Below are 26,385 nucleotides of genomic sequence, written 5' to 3'. Positions count from 1 at the left end.
CTGTCAATTTATCGTTCTATCTATCTATCTGCCATTCTATCATTCATTCTGCCATTCTAATGTTCTATCGTTCTATCTGCCATTCTATCGTTCTATCTATCTATCTGCCATTCTATCATTCATTCTGCCATTCTAACGTTCTATCGTTCTATCTGCCGTTTGGTCTGTCTATCTATCGTTCTATCATTCTGCCATTCTATTGTTCCATTTATCTATCTGCCATTCTATTGTTCTATCTATCTGCCATACTATCATTCTATCTATCGTTCTATCTGCCATTCTATCTCGCTATCTGCCATTTTATCACTCTATCTGCCATTCTATCGTTCTAACTGCCATTCTATTGTTCTATCGTTCTATCTGCCATTCTGTCGTTCTATCTATCTGCCATTCTATCATTCTATCTATCTATCGTTCTATCTGCCATTCTATCGTTCTATCTGCCATTCTATCATTCTATCTATCTATCGTTCTATCTGCCATTCTATCATTCTATCTATCTATCTGCCATTCTGTCATTCATTCTGCCATTCTAACGCTCTATCGTTCTATTTGCCATTCTATCGTTCTATCTATCTATCTGCCATTCTATCATTCATTCTGCCATTCTAACGTTCTATCGTTCTATCTGCCGTTTGGTCTGTCTATCTATCGTTCTATCATTCTGCCATTCTATTGTTCCATTTATCTATCTGCCATTCTATCGTTCTATCTATCTGCCATACTATCTCGCTATCTGCCATTTTATCACTCTATCTGCCATTCTATCGTTCTATCTGCCATTCTATTGTTCTATCGTTCTATCTATCATTTAGCAGCTCACTCTAGCAGTATATAAAACTCTCTATCATGTATCAAGGAGGTTGCCAGAGGAAGAATCAATATTCATTTGTTGTCTTTTCTGTGGGTCACAACATGTTTATCCTCGGAAGCCCTGACAGGATGTGTCTGATTTGCTTTTTATTAGCACCATGAGGCGATAACAGCAGTAATGGGAAACTGAATGATTGAGTGAATTTGATTGATTTAATCGGATGTATAGAGATAATGCATTGCATGTGTTCTGAAAGTAGCCTGTTATTGTGAAACATGAAATGGAAAATTGAGTATCTTTCCATTATACACGTATAGATGTAATTGCTCAGCATCCAAACTGAGATTTGAAAATATATTGCAACTAAGAGCTTGATTGTGATGTTTCAAGTGACCAACAGCGATCCAGATGTCAGGCAGGATGTGTGAACTCAGTGTGACCTGTGTCTGCTTTTGCTGTGGGGTTTTCTTTCATCTGAAACCCCAGTGATCACTAATCCGCCCTTAGCATCAGAACACAGCTTGATTTCATCACAGCTGACATCTTCATAAAATTGTGCTGACAGTGTCTCGAAAATGCAAGGCTTTTGTTTACAATTGAACTAAAGCCTGTCTGTTCTTTAAATTACTTTGCCCTAGTTTACATGTGATTGCAAAGACCCTTTGTTTGTGCCGAGAGTCATGCTGTTGGTCACTAGTATGCGTTTCTCTTGTTGGCAGGCTGCATAACTGATAACACATGTATTGTCGGTAAAAATAAGATGTCTGTTTTGACAAGGAATCCGTTTTATTGTACGTTTATGTTCCAAACCTGTAAGACCTTAATTTATCTTTGTTCATCTTCAAAACACAAATTAAGATATTTTTGATGAAATCCTAGAGCTTTCTGACCTTGCATCGTCAAAATGGTCCATGTGACATCAATGGTTCAACCTTAATTTTATGAAGCTATGAGAATACTTTTCGTGCGCAAAGAAAATATTACGGTTGAACCCCTGATCTCATTTTATTACCTTTCTGGCCTGTTTGAACGTTTCAGTTATGTTGCTGTCTATGCAGGGTCAGAAAGCTCTAGGATTTCATCAAAGATATCTTAATTTGTGTTCCAAAGATGAACGACATGAGGGTGAGTAATTAATGGCAGAATTAGTTGGTTCCTTCTTTGCTAAAACAGCTTCCACTCTGGGAAGGATTTACGCAAGCTTTTGAAGCATTTCTGTGATCATTTTTGCCCATTTATCGAGTAGAGTATTTGTGAGGTCAGGCACTGACGTCAAAAGGGAAAGCCTGGCTCACAATCTCCATTTCAGTTTGTCCCAAAGGTTTTCAGTGGAGTTGTCAAGTTTTTCCACACCAGGCTCATTCAGCCATGTCTTTATGGACCTTGCATTGTGCACTAGGGCACAGTCATGCTGGAATAGAAAAGGGTCTTTCCCAAACAAAGCTGGAAGCATAACAGTGTCAAAAATGCATTGCTATGCTAAAGCATTAAAGGAGAAGTTCACTTCCAAGATGTTCATGTCTTTCGTTCTTCAGTTGTAAAGAAATTTAGTTTTTTTAGGAAAACACTTCAGGATTTCTCTCCATATAGTGGACTTCTATGGTGCCCACGAGTTTGAACTTCCAAAATGTGGTTTCAGTGCAGCTTTAGAAGGCTCTAAACGATCCCAGATAAAGAAGAAGGGTCTTATCAAGTGAAACGATCTGTTTTTTTTTTCTTTTACTATTTATATACTTTTTAATAGGGCTGTGTAAAATTGAAGAAAAATGCGATAACTCATCAAATAATGCAATATTTGATATGCGATACGATAATACTTACAGGGCCACATGCTCAGATGAAACAATTTTACTCAGCTGTTACTGTGAACTTCTGTAACTATCTTGTGTCATATACAGTGCACAGCATAAATGAGTACACCCCCTCTAAAACTTAACAAATTGAGCAATTACTCTTCACTTGAAAGACATATTAGGATTCTTTGGAGATATAATATAGAGAATGTGTGGGGGATTCTGTAGAGACGAGCTAAGCAAAACTCCCCATTAAAGACCAGGGCATATGTGACCCTGGACCACAAAACCAGTCATAAGGTTAAATTTTACAAAACTGAGATGTATACATCATAGGGAAGCTCAATAAATAAGCTTTCTATTGATGTATGGTTTGTTAGAATAGGAGAATATTTGGCAGAGATGCATCTATTTGACAATCTGGAATCTGAGGGTGCAAATAAATCAAAATACTGAGAAAATCACCCAAATTTAGTTTTTAACAATGCATATTACTAATCAAAAATTACATTTTGATATGTTTACAGTAGGAATTTTACAAAAAATCTTCATGGAATATGATCTTTACTTAATTTCCTAATGATTTTTGGCATAAAAGAAAAATCAATAATTTTGACCCATACAATGTATTTTTGGCTATTGCTACAAATATACTCCAGCGACTTAAGACTGGTTTTGTGGTCCAGGGTCACATATAAGGAAGTCGTCCTCCAAGAGTTAAACAGGACAGATGTGAAAATTTGCCATGAACTTATACACTCAGTGCCAAGAAGGGTCAGAGCAGTATACTTAATGTTGTGGAGGACATATTAAGTACTAGAATATTATACATTTGCTGAATTACATATAGGGTGTACTCATTTCTGCAATCCATTATTTAAACAAAATTGGCTAATTTACCTATATTACAGGAAATATTGGCATATATTTTGTTGTTTTTATTAAGTATATGTTTAATACATTTAAATATTGCCATCTTTCCATGAATTATATTAGTGATCATTAATAAAATACATCTTTTATATATATTAAGAGGGGGTGTACTCATTTATGCTGTGCACTGTATGCATGTATGTACACAACAAATTTCTTGTGTTTGCATACACTTTGCGAATAAAGCTGATTCTGATTCTAAATTCTAATTTAAACAAGTATACATGTTTCACCTTTTGTGAGAAGAAAGCACTCCTACAACAACTTCTGAAAGTGAACGGTAGTGTTTTACTCTAGCATTACATAAAAATGTCCTTTTAACATTAGTGTAATCATTTTAACATTAGTTTAGGAACTGAATAATAAAAAGAAAAAAGAAAACACTGCTTAGTCTTTACTCTATAAATGTAATATGCACTGATACTTGTTTAAGCTACAAAAGTTATGTTTGCAAGAGCAGCTAGTGATTTTCTCTTTGTCTTTTGTTCATGGCCCCAAATATTTTGCAAGCTGTAGCTATGCATATTGCAATATGTACATTTGCGATATTTCGATAATTTCAATATATTACACAGCCCTCCTTTTTAACCTCAAAGTCTTGTCTAGCTCTGCAATGCACATGCATACTCTGTGCACTCCGGTTAAAAACAGTTAGGGTATGTCGAAAAACTCAGACACTTCATATGAGTTTCCACTGCTCCAGAGTCCAGTAGCGACGTGCTTTACACCACTCTGTCCGACGCTCAGCACTGCACTTGGTGACGTGAGATTAGGTATAAATCCGTAAACTGTTGAAAGTATCCACTTGACTACATTATATTACAAGAAACAAATGATCAAATCTCCACTGAGAGTCACTAAACACTAGTCGCTGAAAGTCACCAATTCTTACTGAAAATTAATGACTTTCCACTGCAGGTTGCTGTCACTATGAAAAGTATTTTAAGTTTGACAGCATCTCTGATGAAATTTTCACACTGGCAATTTGTTTGGAAAAGCCCAAGTATGTAAAACTTGTCAGTAAAAACATTAAATGAGAGATTATCCACAACACTGCAAACTTGACATGTTGAATTTGAATAAATCAGGACACTCAGAGAACAGTTTTTATGTCGTAATCCTTATTGGAAGTTGCATTCACTCTACAGTATATGATGTTGTTGAGACAGTGCTAGAGTCTCTCGCTGCACTACTAATACAGATTTGAGTGCTGTGTTCTCTACTCGTCTTCCTACTGTTCTCCAAATGCCTGTGGCTAGTCAGAGAGCCAACATATGGCCACCAGCCTCAGTGCATCTATGGAGAGAAGACAGCTGGCTATGGAGTTGGAATGTGAAAAAGTTTCCTGAAATCTTATTGGACAACCTTTAGGGTCTCATGTTAGTGCTCACGTCACATGTGGGTCGATTTAATCGGGGGGGAAGTGCAGGCTTTTGAACTGCATCTTTGAGTCACAGCTTCGGTTATGGCCATTAGCATGGTGCTCCTATCTGATTGGATCAAAACACCAGGGAATACAGCCTGTCAAAACTGACCAACTGTTATTTATAAAGCTTTCATTTCCATGCCATCCCTCTTGATAAGCAACCAGACCTTGTTTACGGGGAGATTTTAAAAATAATTAGAGACAGCTTGTTCTAAAGGGTTTGGCCCTTGGATCAATATGGGGGCAGTGATGTTTTAAGACACATCAATCTTTTCAATTCATCTCACCCAGTGTAATTCACACAAGAACACAGGATCCTTCAAAACCATTTTATGACTGTAGACTGACAGTTACTTTGTATTTGTAGACCAAGGCTTTATTGTTTTTGATGGGTTGGTTGTCTATTCAGTTGCATATTTTATTTTTAATTTATATTTTTATTTTTGTCGCATCTATTTCCATTCACTTTGAACATAAATTATATTTGCATTAAAGAGCAGGTCATATGGTTTTTTAAAGTGTCCTAATATTGTGTTGGAGTCCCCTACAACAGGTTTAAATGCATCTAAGGTCAGACAACATTTATACATAGTCATTTGTCAATGATTTCGAAACAGTTCGTTCGAAGCAGCTTTCGAACCCCTCCCTTCCGTAAGCCTACTCTGCTCTGATTGGTCAGCTGGCAATGCCTGTTATGATTGGCACAGAGAGGAGTACTTGATCAAGTTAGTGAGTGCTACCATATGTGTTGCCAAGTCCACGGTTGTTTTTGATGTCTGCGGGTTGAAGCGACCCCAATAACGTCATATTTAACCCCTGGAAAGCAAATTTGACAAAAAGCGTGTATTTTACACCCCAGAATGCGATTTGTAATGGGGGACCCCCTCAAAATGCGATTGGTCTAGTTTTGAATAGCAATTTGGCAGGTTTTGTTCTAAAAACCCGGCAACCCTGATGCATCTTTGCATAAAACAATGATATAGTGCTCCAATCCGTTCTTAAAATAATGACATAAAAACATTTTGTTTAACACTTTTGCCCACAGCGAAAGTTTAGCTGCTAAACTGTAAACACATAACAAAACAGTAATGGTGGATACGTTAGCCGAGTGCTAACATGACTAACTGATGAACAATACAGTTTGTAAACCAAAATATGTCTAAGTTACATTCTTTATTATTAAATCAAGTAGTTAGAACGACAGTCTACATTAATTGACACATTCTTAGGAAATAGTGGGTTCACAGTGAATTATTAGAACTATTTAATATTGTGGTTTACCTGGAAACGTAAAGCTGCGCTAGGTATACATCACATATTAGGACAAAAAACAAGATATTTTGAGCACTCACCTAAAATGTACACACAACGTATCAATCGTACTTACAGGTTGTGGTTCTGAGATTCTTGCTAGTCCAAATAAAGAAGATTAGATGCCAAAGAAGACAAAAGCCAAGATTCTGTAAAATGACGAACACACAAAATGTTCGAATTGTATTTGTGTGGTATCGTCGAACAAATTAATTTTAACCACTGATTCTTTACATCACCATCTTTCAGCAATGAAAACAAAACAAACTTGGTTTCTTCTTGACATGATGTAAACACACTATCCAGCGGAAGTGTTTGTGGGCAGGTCAGATTGTTCGTATTTTGCGGGCAGGCGGAGATTATGCTAATGTGTTACCCAGTGACGTAGATCGGTAACAGGCAGAAAGATTTGAAAAAGTATGTGACACGTTATGGCAACTCTTTCTTTTGAGAGACAATCTCTTTATGTATACAAAAAAGAGTATTTGTCTTTAATCCCTTGGTAAGATTTTGAGAAATTTAATTTACTTGGTACCAACTTGACTTTAAAGGAACACTCCACTTTTTTTGGAAATAGGCTCATTCTCCAACTCCCCCCGAGTTAATAAGTTGAGTTTTACCGTTTTGAAATCCATTCAGCCGTTCTCCTGTTCTGGCGATATCACTTTTAGCATAGCTTAGCATAGATCATTGAATCCTATGAGACCAATAGCATCACGTTCAAAAATGACCAACGAGTTTCGATATTTGTCCTATTTAAAACTTGACTCTTCTGCAGTTATATCGTGTACTAAGACCGGTGGAAATGCAAAGCTTCAATTTTCTAGACTGATAAGATTAGGAACTACACTTCCATTCTGGCGTAATAGTCAAGGAAGTTTGCTGCCGTAATAAGGCCGAAGCAGGAGCAGTAATACCACGCAGCACATGTGCAAATGCTAAACTAGCTGGGAACTCATTTCTGATAATACTCCGCCTGCTTCGGCCATATTACGGCAGCAAACTTCCTTGACTATTACGCCGGAATGGAAGTGTAGTTCCTAATTTTATCAGCCTAGAAACTCGCAGCTTTGCATTTCCACCGGTCTTATCACACGATATAACTACAGAAGAGTCAAGTATTAAATACAACAAATATCAAAACTCGTTGGTCATTTTTGAACGCGATGCTATTGGTCTAATAGGATTCAATGATCTATGCTAAGCTATGCTAAAAGTGATATCGCCAGAACAGGAGAACGGCTGAATGGATTTCAAAATGGTACTTATTAACTCGGGGGGAGTTGGAGAATGAGCCTATTTCCAAAAAAAAGTGGAGTGTTCCTTTAAAGCAACACTAAGTAACTTTTCCCTCAATGCTCCCTCTACAGGTTAGAAGCGGAATTGTCCATTACCGCTGTCGTAAATAATTTAGCCTACCGTCGCGTCACATGCACGTTATTTGTTTGAAAGGCTATCCAGGACCGGCTTTGGAAATAACGATGTCCAGTGACAAGGTAGAGTATGTTGTATGACTTTATAAAAGTATGAAAACCTTTTGTGAAGCCTGCCGTGAAGCAAGTCGCATTTGTAGTATCATTTGAACTACAAAACCGCGACCCGACGACCCAAACTTACATAGTGCTGTTATGGCTGATAGAGGGTCGCAAAGCGAATACAAAAGTGCCGTTTCACCCTGTTATGAGTTGATGAACCACTGACATGAGTTCGGAAACATTATTTTAAGGTAAAAAAAAGTTACTTAGTGGGGCTTTGAAGCAAACTAATCAAACAATGAAAAATGACTTTTTTTGTATATTTGTGGAGAGATGATATAACCATCCGCTTGTGTTTCAGCCAGCTGCTGAAAGATGTGTGATGTGGATAATTAGAGCTAGTGTGTTCCTCTACATGGGCTGCACCTGCCAGACAGAGGCAGATGTAGTTTGGCAGGGCTGTGGAATCAATAGCTACCATTTGTTTAAACTTCACACGCTGACAAAGCTCAGAAGGCAGCAGGAGCCTGATGTGACGCCTTGGCTGGGGTGACTCTGGCAAGAGATGTGACAGACATGACCTGACCTTCTATCTGTGCCTGACATTGATTTGAGAATGAGAGTTGTTGTGCGTTTGAATGGTGTTTGTTAGGGTCAATGTCAGTATGTACCCAACACCAACTGTGTTTGCTTGGTCTTGAATTGTCTTTTGCTACCAGTTTTACAATATGTGCAATATGTGAAACAGGACATTCAACCCAAAAAAATATATATGGTGGGACTTAATTGATTAAACGTTAAAAAGTGTTTTAATGGGATAGTTCACCCAAATATGAAAATTACTCATCCTCAAGCCATTCTAGGTGTATATGATATATGAATATAACATTATAAAGCTTGGAAGAGCCAGGACATTTTTTTAATATTACTCTGGTTATATCTGTCTGGAAGAAGAAAGTCATATACACCTAGGATGGCTTGAGGGTGAGAGAAAGTATTTTAATTTTTGAGTGAACTATGCCTTTCACCAAGGCAGTTCACACCAAGAACGATAATTCTGATACATATAACGATAACTACTTTGTTTCACACCAACGCTAAACATGTGGTGCAGTTATGCCATGTCACTTTAAAGCACTTAACATTAAAGAGCTTGAGATCTTTAATTTTAAGTATATTCCTATTGTTTTTAATTGTTCATTAGATGAAAAAAGAAGTTCTAAAAAAGTTTTTAATGATCTTTCCACTGTGTATTAGAGTTATAGTTGTGGTGTGGACTTCAATGATTAATATGATTAATTCAGCTTTATAGTTATAGTTATTAAGTTATATAAGCCAGGGTGAATGTCAGTTAGCTGCAACAGTCACTAAATAGCACTTTGGTGGTAAGTTAAAGGAATAGTTCACCCACAATGAAAATAATTTCATCATTTACTCACCCTCATGTCTTTCCAGACTTGTATGACCTTCTTTTGAAGGATGTTTCGACAGTTTTTTTTTTTTTTCATATAATGAACGTTACAGTGGTTCAGTATTGTGTTCGACCCCCATTGACTTTCATTATGGACAAAAAAAACTGAGACACTTCATCAATCATCTTCTTTGTTCCACAATAAAAAGTAAGTCATACAGGTTTGTAAGGACATGAGGGTGAGTGAATGATCCTGTATCACTGAGCTGTAGATACAGTGTCCAGTCATCCCCGTCCAGCGTGGGCTTTTCCAGATGTCCTCGCCACAGAGAACCGACCAGACGAATTATGAGATGGCTAATTGAGGGAGCTGTCAGGGTTGACATTGAGAGGGCACCTACCTTCCCTTCATCCCCTTCAGAACACCACTGTGTGTTCAGACGAACAGAGCGGCACCATCTGCCTGGTACGCAGCAGGCCCTTATCACACGCTGCAACACTGCCTTTGGGGTAGTGTGCAAAGTCTTTGAAGTGGAGTGTAGCGAAGTTTAGGATTTTACACTTTATTGTTTATGTTCGAAATGTTCCACTGAAGCTGTTATTCATGTTTATTTTATCATAATAGCATGCAGCTTTTGATAAATTGTTAATGGCTTGGGTTTGCTGTGTGTTTGTCTTTTAGTATAACTAATTAGCAAACCATTAGTGTGTAATATCTCATCCTCACCACAGGGGGCAGACAATGAGTCAGAAAACATAATGAGTCTTGTTCTCAAAAACACGCTCAAGTGTTAAACGAGTCATGAATGAATGTGATGGGCAATTTCTTCCATTAATGGCACCCATTCCCAAGTATTACGGTAATAAAAAGGCATTACACTGCCGTGCCTGAATGGCCAGCCTTAAATTCCTCTGTCAGGACTGAGAACGTTTTGGAGGATTCTTAAATCAATGAAAAAATGTGTCGTGGTACTCGTGAACGAGCATCAAAGGCTGACGCGGAGGAGAAGAAATTGTTGAATAAAGTTGTTATTTTTGTTTTCTTTGTGCACAAAAAGTATTCTAGTAGCTTCATAAAATGATGGTTGAACCACTGATGTCACATGGACTGTTTTATCAATGTCCATACTACCTTTCTGGGCCTTAAACGTGTCTGTTGCGTTGCTGTCTATGCAGGGTTTAATTTAATCAAAAATAACTTAATTTGTGTTTCAAAGATAAACAAAGTCTTACTTGTTTGGAATGACATGAGGGTGAGTAATTAATGCCAGAATTTTCAGATGGACCTGGTATTTTAAAACTGGACTGTCCAACCTACAGTGCCTTGCAGAAGTATTCATATCCCTTCATTTTTTTCACGTTTTGTTATGTTGCTGCCTTATGTTAAACTACTTTAAATTACTTTTTTTCCCACATCAATCTACACTCCATAGACCATAATGGCAAAGCAAAAAAAATCTTTGCAGATTTATTAAAAATAAAAAACTTAAATAATTTCATTGCGTAAGTATTCATACCCTTATCTGGGACAGTTCAAAATTAGCTCAGGACCATTCATATTGCTTGTAGATGTTACTACACTTAGAGAGAAGTTAACCTGTGGCAAATTCAATTGAATAGGTATGATTTGGAAAGGTACACACGTCTTAATAAAAAAATGCATATCAGAGCAAAAGCCAAGCCCTGATGTCAAACAACTGCCTGTAGAGCTCAGAAACAGGTTTGCATCAAGCCACACATCTTGGGAAGAGTTCTGGAAAAAATCTGTTGCATTGAAGGTTCACAGAAGCATGTAGTCTCCATTACCCTTAATGAAAGAAGTTTGAAACAACCAGGACTCTTCCTAGAGCAGGCCTCCTGGCCAAACAGAGCAATTGATGGAGAAGGACCTTGGCTAGAGTGATGACCAAGAAGCAGATAGTAAGTAAAGTGTGCTGGTAGCAGCCTCATGCTGTGGGGCTGTTATTCTGTGGCAGGAACTGAGGGACTTAGTTACTCAGAGTAGAAGAAAAGCTCAGTACACCAAAATATTGAGATAGCCTTAATGAAAACCAAGTCCAGAGCATACAGAACCTCGGACTTGGCAGAAGGTTCACCTTCCAACAGGACAATGATCCTAAGCACACAGCAAGAGTGGCTTATAGACAACTCTGTGAATGTCCTTGAGTGGCCCAGCCACAGCTTTGGCCTGAACCCAATGGTGTAGTCTACGTGATACGCAGGTATACAGTACACCGTATACCCACTAGAAAAGGTCAAGGATTTGTGTATACCCACTTTAAAAAGCACGAGGAAACGTAACATGATATTGTGACATAATTTTCACACTTTCATTCATAAATTCACCACGTCTGTCTTGCGAGGCGTATTGTTTGACTTAAAGCAGCGATGTGTAGACCAATCGGCTGCTTCTATTTGAAGATTAATGACATATGAACTATTAAGGCTTCCGTAGCTTGGTGGTCATTCTCGACGCAACTTGAAATCAAGTTACGCAAACCAGTAAATGAGATATGAATTATGAAACGAAAACAGATTCGAATTACAATCTTTCAGTGTTTTCACAAGCCTGTCCGTCTCAGTATACTGTACAACGCGGCATACATTCACATCAAATGATAACTCAGTGGCAGGGTTGCACTCACGCAAAGATGTAATTTCCACTGGGGACACGCTTTTCAAAATCCCGTTTGTGTCCTCCCGCTTTCGAATGGTTTTGTTAAAATAATCTCTTGTATTGTAGAATGCACGCTCATCGCCGCCGAGAGTTTCGTGCGATCGTTAAAACTAAACCAAAAGTAAAACGCGCAAGCGCATTCAAAAGCAATTTTAATACCCCGCGTTTAGAGAGCAACTCCCCAATGTGCGCAAATTAGGCTATCTAAAATATCTAGGCTGTTATTAGTATGTGGCAGGGTTGGGGCCATTCATGAATTGAATTGAGAATGAATGGTAAATTTCAATTCACTTCCTGGAATGGAATTGGAATTGCATGCAGCTGACAGGAAATGGAATTGGAATTGAATTGGAATGTCAGGAAACAGAATTGAAATCAAATAAATTCCACTAAATTCCACTTGAGTTGCTAAATAAAATATTTTGACTTGATTTGCTTAATAGTTTATAGTACATTAAACATTGTAAATCACATAAACAACAAACATATAAAAGAAATACAAAGTACTGTATGTTTAGCATGTTAAACATGATCATTTCACATGCCAAATTTCAGGAAAATTATGATAATTCAATGCAATAAAAAATGAATGAAATACATGAATGAACATGACTCATTTTTTGTGAGTTGAGACATATATTATGTCCTAATCATATATTGAATGTATAGTGCATCCAGAAACTTATCACCACTGTCATTCAATTATTAATTCATAATGTACAGTTCTCATTTTTATTTACTTGCATTTGATCAACTCTATTTCATACATTACTTGGTATTTGTAAAGCATCATAAATAAAGTTCAAATGTATGTCTCTAGATGCAATCACAAATAAATGCTCAGAAACAGCAATAAACGGAATTCAGTGGAATTTCCCTGAATTGAATTCCACTTCCTGTAATTCCAATTCAATTCCAACTCTATTTCCTGTAATTGTTGTTGAATTCCAATTCCAATTCCATTTCCTTCTTTGAATTGGAATTGTTGAGTTCATTCCTGAATTGACCCCAACCCTGGTATGTGGGCTATTATAGGTTGTGTAATTGTCTATAGTTCTAGATCATGCTTGAAAAATTTGGCCTCTATTTGCACTTTGAATATTGAAATAGTAGCCTACTTTGATTGTGGCTACATTTATTGTCTACATCACTAAGAAAGAGCTGTGTCCTTTTTTCCTTTTTTTTTTTTTTTTTTTTTTTTTTTGTTATTTCTACTGTAGATGGTTTAAAAATGCAGGGGTTGTCCCTTGCTTAAGGCGTAAAATAATAATTAAAAAAAGGCTTTCAAAATCAGCTAATTTCCTTGTAAAGCATCAGTAATAAGAATCGGCCATGAAGAATCAAGATTTGCATAATACTAAAAAGAATGATGCTCCTAATTTTTTTTTGTAAGTAAATACATTTTTTTCAGTAAGTAAAAAAGTTAATTTTGAGCCCTGAATTTATTGTTAATAATAGTTCCAACTTGCACCACTAAATGTGCATTGAAAATTGACAGCTCATAAAACTTGCTAAAAGTAAATCAAAATGTTGATAACACATAAACAGTGTTTCAGAATGCTCTCAATTACATATAGATGCATCCTGTGTACATTAATGAGTGTGGTGGTGTTTGGGGTGTTGCTCTGGGATGGGTGAATATGGGGCTGGGAGGGAAAAATCACAGTATACTCACTACAAAAAACTAGACTACACCACTGCCTGAACCCAATCAAATATTTATGGAGAAACCTGAAAATGTGTTTCTGCCCTCATCCAAACTGACAGAGCTTGAGGTAAAGAGGTGAAGAGGAAAATGGCAGATAATTGCCAAATGTTAATGTGCAAATCTTGTCGCATCATACCCAAAAAAGACTTGAGGCTGTAAAGGTGCTTCAGCTAAGTACTGAGTTAAGGGTATTAATACTTATGCAAACATACTTATTTCAGTTTTTTATTTGTAATAAATTTATGAAGTTGTGACAATTCAGTTTTTACTTTGTCAGTATGGTGTATGGAGTGTAGACTGATATGTAAAAAAAATAATAATTTAAAGCAGTTTTAATATAAGGCAGCAATAACAAAATGTGAAAAACATGAAGGGGTATGAATACTTTTGCAAGGCACTGTTAAATCAAACAGATGGCCTCCCTAGTCAGGACACAGATTGAGTTAACTAAACTTGTTGCTTTATAGCAGTGAGGTTAAAACATTAAAACCCGGAGCATGTGTGTGTTTACACAGAGGTGTTTGCTTCTTAAATATTAAAGCAAGCCTGAGCTGTACAACACGAGTGGAGGTTTCTGACCCCCAACAGGCAGAGACTGAGCAAGAGAGGTGGTGAAGTAAACGGCAGGAAGTTTAGAGAAGCAGCCAGGGGTTAGATGTTGACAGGTGGGCTGTTGCAGTGTGGAGCTTTTGTTTGCACAACGTTGTACCGTTTTGTAAGGCTGACTGCACAGAGCGCTCCAATGACGCTTTAGCTGTGACGTCCCTCAGGCTGCAACTGCAAAATCCTCCCACTGTCTCTAAACTGTGTTCCTGGCCCAGCAGCAGCTATCATTTAGACTCATAGTCAAAGGATGGAGGCTATTTTAGAGCTCTCCTCAGTCTGTGTACGGCAGGAAAATACCACAGCTGCCATCTCGGAGACGGATGATCAATGTTCCCTTTAAGCTACACAAGTGTGTGGCCTTGCAGCTCCCATGCCGTCAGAAGAAAAAAATATTAGACTGAAAATGTGTGGAAAAATAGCCGAATATGTCTTAAAATAGAGCTAAATGTATGGGCAGTGTTTCATCTGTAGTTCATCCCCATGTTCATTGATTTTCACTATGGAAGTGAAGCTGTGGGAAAACTTTGCAGCGGCAATTTGCAGTGTTGGTTCTTTCACAAGATAAGGACTGAATACTGAAACAGTTTAGTTCATAGCAGCACCAAACAAGTGTTTCTCATAGTTTTTTTTTTTTTTTTTAATTGGATGTGAAAACACAGGCCATGCATTATTTTTGAATAATTTGATGCTGTGTTTGCCTAGTATTCAGATGCATATTTGTGGTCAGTAAAAACCCATTACCATTTTTACCTGGTATTGACATGTATTTTAAATGCGTCCCTTGTGACCACTTGTTTGGATTTCATCTGGGCCCTCCATTTTATCGCACTCTACATCACATTCACATTTTTTGAATGAATGAAGCCATGTTATGCTGCTTACAAGTGAGCGGGAGAGGAAGTGAATGCAGGCCTGTGTGTGACAAGTATTTATCTTTTGTAGCTGTTTGAACACATTTGACCACATGACAAAAACAAACTGATTCATGGCATTTTTGACTACCTATGGAAAGAGTCAAAAGTTGACAAGCTCAAAACGTGCTAGATCCTGTTTACAACCGTATTTAACAAAAATGCATCATATCATAACACCAGGTGTCATAATTTTTGTAGTGATTTGATGTCAAATTTTGACATTATCTTGACAAAACCGGGTATTAAGACTACTATGGCTTAATATAACGTAAATTATGTCTCTTACTGAAATATGTCATAGAAAACCCACACTCTTGAAAATAAAGGTGCTTTAAAAGTTTCTTCACAGCAATGCCATAGAAGAACCATTTTTGGTTCCACAAAGAACCATTCAGTCATAGGTTCTTTAAAGAACCATCTCTTTCTTACCTTTTTATAATCTGAAGAACTTTTTTCACCACAAACAGAAAGGTTCTTTAGATGTTAAAGGTTCCTTAAGAAACCATTTAGACAAAAAAGGTTCTTCTGTGGCGTCGTGAAGCACCTTTATTTTTAAGAGTTTCAACATAATTCTGAGAAAAATGTCTGAATTATGAGTTTGTTTCTCGCAATTCTGATTTTATATCTTACAATTGTGTTATAAAGTCAGAATTGTAAGATATACACTCTTAAAAATGAAGGTGCTTTAAAAGGTTCTTCATAGCGATGCCATAGAAGAACCAGTTTTGGTTCCACAAAGTCCATTTAGTCATAGGTTCTTTAATGAACAATCTCTTTCTTACTTTTTTATAATCTGACAAATCTTTTTTTTTACCACAAAGAACCTTTTGTAAAACAGAAAGATTTTTTAGATGTTAAAGACTCTTTATGGAACCATTTAGACAAAAAAGGTTCTTCTATAGCATCGTGAATCACATTTATTTTTAAGAGTTTAAACACAATTCTGTAAAAAAAAAGTGAGAATTGTGTTTATTTCTCACAATTCTGATTTTATAGCTCACAGTTGTGTTATAAAGTCAGAATTGTGAGATATACATTCTTAAAAATAAAGGTGCTTTAAAAGGTTCTTCACAGCGATGCCATAGATACCATTTTTGGTTCCACTAAGAACCATTCAGTCAAAGGTTCTTTAAGGAACCATCTCTTTCTTATAATCTGAAGAATCTTCTTTCACCACAAAGATATTTTTTAGAGTGCCTGAAAGATTTAGTTATTTAAAAAATCTAAATTTTTATACATATTTTGGACTATGGGGCACCATTATGACATGAAATGGTTGCATTTGGTTGCATTGGAGCTTACAGATGACAATAGATATAAATTTAGGTTTAAACCAAATGCCGTACCATATTTTTTTTCCCCCACAAGGAGTCTAAACACCCCTGGATATCGAGTGAAATCCATCTCTGCCATTTGTAAGCTCTTTCAGTAGCTGTGGTCTACAAAAAGTCTCAAAGGCATCAGAGCTGAAGTGGAGAGAGCAAAGACGCAGGTCTTTAGGAAGTTTTATTAATCCACAGGCATCTTTCCATTCTTTTCTCCTCTTCTTATCGCTAGGAAAGCAGTGAAGACTTACATTGCTTCTCTTGTTGCCTTTTGACTGAAAATTACAACCAAAAGCTGCACAATGTGGCATTGTATAAGTATTTTATTTTCTGATTTGTGTTTTCCAAGTTGTGTTGTGGTAATAATGGCAACAGGTAGCACCAGTAGCTCACCGGGTGCAACCATTTCATGTCATTAAAATAATGGCGCCCTCCATAGTCTAAAGTATGTATAAAACAATGTGGATTTTTCTACTGTTTCAGTAAGAGATATAATTTACGTTTTATTAAGCAATACAAGTCTTAACACCCGGGGTTCACTTTAAATAATGAAAGGCCTCTGGCCTCAGCAATACTATTTACTGTATAACTATTATTCTGGGACAGTTAACCTGATTATATTATTTGAGCCTATATTTTACCTTAATGTTTTTGTATACAGTGAAATACCGTCCAAATGGAAATGGAACTATTCATATGTGATGAATAGTTCATCTTAAATTACGTAGCGAAGAAAATAAAAAAGTGAACTGTTCTGCATTAGGTATTTTTAATATAATAGAATTTCTTTGTGAAGAATGGCACACAGTTCTGGTACATGGGGTGTTTCGGTTCAGGTTCATGTGGCAGTGGGTTTCTGCCCAGTTTTTCTCACCAAGAACAAAAATTGGAAGAAGCATTGCTGATGATATGCTTGCCTGTTATTCCTAAACTCCTTTTTCTCTGGTTGAGTTGAGCATGGAATCCGGCAAAGTGTGTGAGGGGTGAAGTGTGATTGTACATGACGTGCATGTAATACTGGTGCGGGCTGAGCTCGAGGCTGAGATATGGATGGGATAATACTGCTGCTGGAGAAGAAGGCCCGTCACAGTCACTCTTAGTTGATGCCTGACTCATACACATACACACACACTAAACACTTTCACAAGTACAGCAGTGGGAAGCGAGCATTTATCAGTGGAAGCTGTGACGACGCTCTGCCACATTATTCCACATTTTCAGACTGGAGAGTCGCTGCTTGGATGGCTTTGTCAGCTTCTTGTTATCTGCCTTAGTTGAGGAAATTATTCTCCATTCTTTTCCTGCGTTCTTTTGTCGTTACTTAGGAGATATTTTATTCTATTGCTGACAAAGTGATTGAGTGAGGATTTGGAGTGCAAATACCTTTGCATATTCATGCACACATTCACACTGAAGGTCACTTCCAGGGCAGTGTGCCAGAAAGTGGAGTGGACAGTGGGTCGGAACAGACTTTATTTTAATTTGACACATGCTCAATCATGTGCTTTCTTGTTTAACAGTAGCTTTGCTTTCAACATTGTCATCTTTAATCAGAAATTATGTGTAAAACTGCTTTTTCATTTATATTTATTGTGAAGAGTGCTATACATATACATTTAAACTAATATACATCTAACATCATTTGTGGGTAAAAATATGGCTGTTTAGTGAACTATTATAGGCTGTATATCAATTTCCTTGAAATGTAAAATTGTATATATATTTATTATTAATTTTAATAAAATTTTAAAGTGTATGATTTAATAAATTATTTCTTTGACTTTAGTACATTGATAATTTAATGCAGTGCTATTTTGGAAACAAAACATCTTTATTATTAATATTATCTTTATTATTAATGTAATATCATGAGCTTTATTATTATTTATCTTATATATATATATATATATATATATATATATATATATATATATATATATATATATATATATATATATATATATATACCAATATAAATGGATCGGCCTCTCAGAAGTTTGGGATCAGTAAGATTTTAAATGGTTTTTAAAGACGTTTCTTATGCTTATCAAGGCTACATTTATTTAATCAAAAATACAGAAAGAAATGTAATATTGTAATTATTATTTCAATTTAAAAAAAACTGTTTTCTATATGAATATATTTCAAAATGTAAGTTATTCCTGCGATACAAAGCTAGATTTTCAGCATCATTACTCTTCAGTGTCACATGATCCTTCAGAAATCATTCTAATATGCTGATTTATTATCAATGCTGAAAACAGTTGTGCTGCTTAATGTTTTTTGGAACCTGTGAATCAAGGATTCTTTGATCCTTTGATAAAAGGATAAAAAGAACAGCATTTATTTAAAATAGAAAGATTTAATAAAATTTAATAAATTTAATAAAAATGACCCTGTGTAAAAGTTTACACACGCTTGGTTCTTAATACTAAAACTGCCTGTTGTTCTTCAAAAAAATTCTTTAGGTTCCACTAATTCTTACACTTTTCAGCATCTTTTGCATATTTTAAACTTTTCCAACACTTCAACAATCTTTTCACACTGAGGGACTCATACACAACTATTAAAAAAAGTTTGAACGTTCACTAATGCTTCAGATGTAAGAAAAAAAAAAAAATGCATTGAGAGCCAAGGGTGTAAACTTTTGAACAGAATGAAGATATGTACATTTTTCTTAATTTGCCTAAATATCATATTTTGCTTAAATATCATTAAGTACAGCCCTTCAGAAGCTACTTACATGTTTACCAGAAGACGAAATAAGTTAGATTTACCCTGATCTTTAATTTGATTGAAATACTTATTTATTAAAATACCATAAAAGTAAATGCTATATATTCCAAAAGCCATGCAATAGCTTTGACAGAAATGATGTTCAGTCACACTCAACAACTGATTGTGACAAAAATGTTTAACATACATCTGCATTATCCATTGCACATACATTCTGCAGCTTTTAGCTTTCAGTTTAGTCTGCACACAATGTTTATCATAGGATTATCAGCAGTGTGTACTGGGTTTGTGCAGTAGAAGTCAACACACTGAAAAGATTTATGCATTGTGTTTAACCTTTTACCCCCAGACTGTCATAATCTGCAGGTCATCCTCACCAAATATATTCTGTGTGGAGTCCAGCTGGACACAATTGCTACAGTCATTACATAAAAAACTGTCACTGTTACTCTTCTCAGTTCACTATCCTAAACAGACAAAAAAGCCACCAGAATAGTGTGTGAGTGCTTGTCGGACAAAGTTTCACCATGGGACCCACAGTTTGGATGGCACTTGACCTTTCTTCTCATATGGCCGCCTGTGTACTTTTTGAGCCAGACGGTTTGTGTTAATTGCCTCTCGTGGGGCAAAATGACAGCAAGCGCTCTCTTTTCCCTCTTGAGGTCTCTCTTTTCCCTCTTGAGGTCTCTCTTTTTCCTCTCAGGTCTCATCTGGGAAGAATTAGACCGCATTAAACACTTTGGCAGCTCGAGATATCGGAATAAATCCCAGAGATTCCTGTCCAGCCCGGATGGCTTCTTTGTGGTTGTAAAAATCACTCAGGATTACGGTGATTAGCCGAGCATATACGACTCCGTCCTTGAAAAAGATCCGACATTAGCGGCTGTTAAGGGCACTCAATATGCGTGCGGATACTTCCGATTATGGATGTCGAGTATAATTCGTTATGATGTTTCTGTATGCCTGAAAGACCGTTCGCCTGAGGAAATGGAGGTGGGTTAATTCTGTCGGTTTGTCATCTGAAAGAACCCTGTCAGGGTGTTTAAGAACGTGAACTTGAAGAGAGCATCCTGTCATTGTAGGACAGACGAGTCGGCAGACTCGAATTGATTTGTCTGCGACCGTATCGTTCACCTTGTCCTCTGAGCTCAGGGTCAGAGCGCAGCAGACACAATATAAATTCTGTCACTGACAGGAGGTCAATGTTTCAATGCTTAAACATGCATTTTATCATCTTTGGCACACAGTCTCCAGTGATACGCACTGGTTTACATGACCAAATCCCCGGAAAGGTAGTAAGGACATTGATTAAATAGTCCATGTGACATCAGTGGTTCAACCGTAATGTTATGAAGCTATGAGATTATTTTTGTGCACAACGAAAAACAAAAATAATAATCTTATTCAGTAATTTCTTCTCTTCCCTGTTAGTCTTCGACAAACAGTAGAAAATGCGTAGCTTCGAAAAATTGTCACATGTACTATTTTGTGACTGTTTTAGTTGCATTGCTGTCTATACAGGGTCAGAAAGTTCTCGGATTTCGTCAAAAATATCTTAATTTGTGTTCCAAAGATGAACAAAGGTCTTATAGGTTTGGAACAACATGGGGGTGAGAAGGTTTTCTAAACAGGCTGTATATGAAGTCTGTAAGCGGCCAGACTGACAGGCCAGAGGAGGCGCTGCTGACTTGAGCAGTGCCTGTGTGTGGGTGTGTTTACACTAGGCATCAGCAGGAGTGCTAACTCAGCCCATCTCTTCCCTTTACATTTACATTTTAGTCATTTAGCTGACACTTTCCATTAGTATAGATGAGAAATGGAAGAATTAGTAAGAGAAGTATACAACGTGGGAGCAGGATTCCTGTGCCTTCCTCAAGAGTGTGCTTGATGACACAAGTTAGAGTGGTATCTGATGTACAGTTGGCCATGTCCCTGTAATCCCTTTAAAATTGTATTTTATAAAGGTTTATCTTGTTTTTAAAGTGCCCCTATTATAGATAATGAAAAGTTCGCATTTTGGTTCTTTCATTGTTTACATGGTTCACTTTCATTGTCATATGCATTTATTTTTACCTTATTTGCTCAAACACTTTCAAACGATTCGCTCAACGATACATTTTTCCAAACCCCTCCTTTGCGTAACGCTAATCTTTGGTGATTGATCCGATAACCCAGTCTGTTGTGATTGGTCTACTGGGTGCAATGTTCACACATTTTGGAAACGGAACACCCATTACCATTACACCCAAACAGCCATGGTATATGTGTTAGCCCAACGCAGAAAAGTTATTGATAAAGCACTGCAGTTTGTACACCAATGTATTTCTGTATTCTTACTGCAAGTAACGACAATGACAAACATTCACTATTCATCGACACATTTCTAGACAATTACGATTAAACAGATATTGCCAGATATTGCAGAGCAAACACAACTAAATATGTATTTTGCATGCTACAAATTACATGAGAGCAACAATTGTTAAAGAATTACTCCACTTTCAGGTTAAAAATTTCCTGATAATTTACTCACCGTCATGTCATCTAAGATATTCATGTCTTTCTTTCTTCAGTTGCAAAGAAATTACGTTTTTGAGGAAAACATTCCACGATTTTTCTACATACAGTGGACTTCAATGGTGCTCAACAGATTGAAGCTTAAAAATGCTGAGTTGCAAAGAGCTCTATCTAGCGAAACGATCTGTAATCGATCTGCTTTACTTTCAAAAATTAACATTTATACACCTTTTAACCACAAATGCTTGTCTTGTCTTGTCTTGTCTAGCTCTGCGATGCACATGTGTACTCTGTGAACTCCGGTTGAAGTCAGTTAGGGTATGTTGAAAAACTCCCATCTCATTTTCTACTCCAGCTTCAAAATCGTCTTACATCGTTGTTTTACCTTTTAGTTTTCCCGGGTCTGCGTGCACTACAAGTGGGATGCAATATGCTAATTTTTAATGTTGACGTCATCTTAAAACAGATTGGGATTCGTTTAAAAAAAATTGACTCAAATTTAAATGACTCAGAATCAACTGTTTCTTTTGAGAGACAATAACTTTATACTTTCCAATTTAAAACTTTGCAAGATGTTTTCATTCACTTAGAGCTGTGTTACACAATGCATAAAAGGTAATTTTGAAAAATCCATAATAGGGGCACTTTAAGAATCTTTATTTAATTGGTTGGTTTATAGCTACCAGGGTTGAGAAAATTAAGAGGTATCTTATGACACTGCTGACTATGTTATATTGCAATCTGAACAATAATTTATACCTGAAAAGCCTCTTTCACAGAGAGATTCCGGAAAATACACAGATAATATGTCCCATGATTTGTCCCAGAATCATTTAATTTTGGTTCATTCACACTGCCAGTAATTTTCCGAAATCTGTGCATGCGTTCACACACATTCCCGTAAAGATTCTGTAAAGACACGTAACATTAGGTTGTGACGCGTACCGTTTGACTAAGATAGTGAACAATCTCTGCTTTAGTGCAGATAGTTGCCCTGTCCCAAATGGCACACTTCACTTAAACTTGCCCTTTTGAATGTCTATGTATTAAGATTTTAAAAATATATATATATATATATATTTTTTTTTTTTGCCAGCAGTGTATTAACACACATATTTCATAATGTAATATACACTGCCATTCAAAAGTTTTGCTTTTCTTTTAAAAAACAATCCTAAAAAAGTAGTGTTATTAAGAAGCACAGCTGTTTGATAAAACATTGATAAACATTGATAATAATAATACAAGTTTCTTAAATCAGCATATTAGAATGATTTCTGAAAGATCATGTGACACTGAAGACTGGAGTAATGATGGTGAATATTCATCACAGGAAAAAATTACATTTTAAAATATGTTTTAAAAAACATTTATTATATATTGTGATAATATTTCACAATTTTCACAATAAAATATGCAATAAAACAAGCCTTGTTGCAAATAAGAGAAAACTTGAACAGTAGTGTTTGTTTCATAATATCTTTTTATATCGATAAAAAAACATTTCTCCATATTTACTTTTTTACATCACAGCTAAAGCACTAGCAGGACCGTCACTAGTGAGGGACTTCTGTGTTTTCATGGTGTCATTTTCTTGTGGCTTTGGAATCACATGACTTTTACGACTCAGGTGATTGGCTCAAAATAATGTGTGCCCATGAGCAACGATAGCAGTGAGCAGTTTACATACTAACCTTTGAGATGTATTCTGCTTTCTCCAAGTGTTATAGGGGAACAATTAGAATTCGGGCTGCTACTGTACTGTAAGCTCCAGACAGTTTTAGAACCCATATTTTATCTTAATATCCATTTTGTCCTCTAATTACCTCACGTAACAACTCTAATCACAATGACCGTTCTTACGGTCTCAAAACACTCTGTCCTACTCTTTCCCAGTTATTGTAGCATCAACTATTAGGATGCTTTTGAGAGTAATTGTCAAGCACTCCTGTGAACATCTGTTTTGGTATATCAACAACAAACGCCAAAGATAAAGACACAATCAGCAGTAGTCTCACTGGTAATTATACAAAAACAATCACGGTTTACAACAATGCAGCTTTAGTGATCCCCTGTATCACTACAAACCCAGGTGGACCATGAAAAGAGAGCGTTGATTAGAGAGGGAGGGGGTGAAATTAGACGAGAGGACGCCTGTATGACAGAAATCTCTAGAGCTGGAGCAGCATCTAATCTACAGGCTGTTATCTCAGCAGCACACACACTGCTGCTAAAGAACACAAGTTTGTCCTGAACTTACCAGCTAGACATCTTGGGACGAAACAAGCGTTTGTTTTGGCTGCAGTCGTGTGTGAACCTCTGCGTATGTATGTGAATAAATGAAGGCGTGAGAGATGGAGATTAAGTCTGTTGAAGCAATTGTGTGTACACGCACTCTTTGATACACTGGAGCTCAGGGGAGATGAATTCGGCTATTCAAACATATACCGTGGCTTTCTGCGTGTAACCGGTCGTCAAAGAAGCAAACAAGAATGGGCGCCTTGCCAAAGAAAATGTGATGGATTGTTCCTGTGAACAGCATAGTTTTATCTTACAGAGATTTAAACTGTATTTCAAGAGAGGAACTTAGGGTAAACACATTTCTGCCAAATATCAAGCTTTGGTAAATAATAATTATGACATACTTAGTAGGGCTGGACAATATGACCTAAAATCAAAAAATCCGACTACGATTATGACTAATGAACGATTATTTTAATGTTTTTTTTATTTATTATTATTATCATTCTTTTTTTGCTTTCATAGTTACAGATGTGAATCGGACACCATTCACACAGAACACGTCTTTGTGTCTAAAATGCGTAATACCAATGCTATCTCACAACCAATTTATACGTACTTTTCGAGATGGCTAATTTGTACAAATTCATACGACCTCACTGAGGGGTAGGTTTAGGGCTGGGGTTAGGTCATTTGTAGGAATTGCAACGAATTTGCCACCTCGTAAAATACATTAATTCTTAAACACACCTCTCACTCTGCAAAAGAAGCGAGCGCTACAGTTATACACATCCATATAGTGCTGTCTACACACGCAGTAGTATGTTTTTAATGGTAAATTATTAATGGAATTATAAAAAATGAAAGGTTCTGCTTTTCAGTTTCGATTATATTTCGATTAACCACCCAGCTCTAATACTTAGTCAAAATTAAAATGTCAGAATTATGGAAAAAGTCAATGCAATAAAATGTCAGAATTAAGAAAAAGTAATTGAGATAAAATGTCAGAATTACGAAAGTCATCACTTTATTAGTTTCTTGCATGAGAATTGATTATAAACAATAACATGATTCAATTATGAGATAAAATGTCATAAATATGAAAGTTATAATTATGAGATAAAATGACAGAATTATGATTACAATTATGTAATTATGATTACAAAGTCATTGAATTAGTTTCTTGCATGATAATTCTTCATAAACAATAGCATGATTCAGTTATGAGATAAAATGTCATAATTATGAAAGTCATAATTATAAGATAAAGATAAAATTTCAGAATTACACAAGTCACCACTTTTTAAGTTTCTCGCATGAGAATTCATTATAATCCATAACGATAAAATGTGAAATATGAAAGTCATAATTATGAGTTAAAATGTCAGAATTATGAAAGTCACAATTATTAGATAAAATGTCAGAATTGTAAAAAAGTCAATTATGAGATAAAATGTCAGAATTATGAAAGTCATAATTATGAGAAAATGTCAGGATTATGAAAGTCATTATGAGATAAAATGAATTCATTATATAATTCATTATAAACAATAACATGAGTTAATTATGAGATAAAATGTCATAAATATTAAAAGTCATAATTACGAGATAAAATGACAAATATGAAAGTCATGAGACGAAATGTCAGAATTACAAAAGTCATTGAATTAGTTTCTTGCATGATAATTCTTCACAAACAATAGCATGATTCAGTTATGAGATAAAATGTCATAATTATGAAAGTCATAATTATAAGATAAAGATAAAATTTCAGAATTACACAAATCACCACTTTTTAAGTTTCTCGCATGAGAATTCATTATAATCCATAACGATAAAATGTGAAATATGAAAGTCATAATTATGAGATAAAATGTCAGAATTATGAAAGTCACAATTATTAGATAAAATGTCAGAATTGTAAAAAAGTCAATTATGAGATAAAATGTCAGAATTATGAAAGTCATATAATTATGAGAAAATGTCAGGATTATGTATGTATCATGATGAAATACTAAATCATGTTATGAGATAAAATATTGAGATAATTATGACAAAAAAGTTTAAATTAGGACAAAAGTCAACTATGGGATAAATATTCCTGAAGACATAAGGTCAAAATTTGTCCAATTGTATATTTGTATACTTTTTTATTATCACAATTATGTCTTTGTATATCAGAATTTCAGATTTTTTTCCCTCATAATAATCACTTCATATGTTGTAATTATAATTTACCAAACTATGTTTTTCTCTTCTTTTGTGGCATTACTGGACTGTCATAGGCCTTTGCTTAAATGCCTGTAAATGAGTGTTAAGGTCAGGTTTCATTGCCTTTGTGTTATTCAGCATGAGTCACCACATAAGCACGAATAACAAAAGAACATGATGCTTTTATACAGTATCTTGACTGTTTTTAACACTTGTGTTACATCTCAAAGATCCCAAGGCCTTTTTAATAACTTGACAAACACTTAACATTGACATAAGGAGTCATC

At 35.9% G+C, this 26,385-nt stretch overlaps 1 protein-coding gene across 1 annotated transcript in view; it reads left to right on the top strand.

Annotated features, from left to right (window-relative positions):
- dlgap1a (discs, large (Drosophila) homolog-associated protein 1a) overlaps window positions 1–26,385 on the top strand; it is a 164,729-nt gene that overhangs the window by 124,968 nt on the left and 13,376 nt on the right. The window lies entirely within an intron of this gene.

Source organism: Garra rufa, chromosome 10 (genome assembly GCF_049309525.1).
Source record: "Garra rufa chromosome 10, GarRuf1.0, whole genome shotgun sequence".
NCBI lineage: Eukaryota > Metazoa > Chordata > Actinopteri > Cypriniformes > Cyprinidae > Garra > Garra rufa.
This window is presented reverse-complemented; position numbering and strand designations above follow the sequence as displayed.